Genomic DNA, 852 nt, shown 5'->3' on the forward strand with positions numbered 1-852 from the left:
GCTTGGCACATAGTGAGCGCTTAATAAATGCCATCATTATTATTATTATAAGTCACTTAACTTCTCTGTGCCTCAGTGACCTCATCTGGAAAACGGGGATGAAGACTGTGAGCCCCCCGGGGGACAACCTGATCACCTTGTGACCTCCCCAGCGCTTCAAACAGTGCTTTGCACATAGTGAGCGCTTAATAAATGCCATTATTATTAAGTCACTTAACTTCTCTGGGCCTCAGTGACCTCATCTGGAAAACGGGGATGAAGACTGTGAGCCCCCCGGGGGACAACCTGATCACCTTGTGACCTCCCCAGCGCTTAGAACAGTGCTTTGCACATAGTAAGCGCTTAAGAAATACCACTATTATTAGTATTATTATTATTAATTTCTCTGTGCCTCAGTGACCTCATCTGGAAAATGGGGATGGAGACTGTGAGCCCCCTGTGGGACAGCCTGATCACCTTGTGACCTCCCCAAGCGCTTAGAACAGTGCTTTGCACATAGTAAGCGCTTAACAAATACCACCACTATTATTATTAACTTCTCTGGGCCTCAGTGACCTCATCTGTAAAATGGGGATTAAGACTGTGACCCTCAAGTGGGGCAACCTCATCACCTTGTATCCTCCCCAGCGCTTAGAACAGTGCTTTGCACATAGTGAGCGCTTAACAAATGCCACCATCATCATTATTATTATTATTATTATTAATAAATAGGATTGAACGAATGAAGGGAGGAACGAAAGCGCAGGGCCGCAGTCGACGTCGCCTCAGAGGGCCGCGCATGCGCAATGGCAGCGCGGGGTCGGGGGGCGTGGCCTGCGCGGGGGGTTGCCCGGCTCCCTGCCGCAGTGACGT

Source organism: Tachyglossus aculeatus, chromosome 4, assembly GCF_015852505.1.
Source record: "Tachyglossus aculeatus isolate mTacAcu1 chromosome 4, mTacAcu1.pri, whole genome shotgun sequence".
NCBI classification, from domain to species: domain Eukaryota; kingdom Metazoa; phylum Chordata; class Mammalia; order Monotremata; family Tachyglossidae; genus Tachyglossus; species Tachyglossus aculeatus.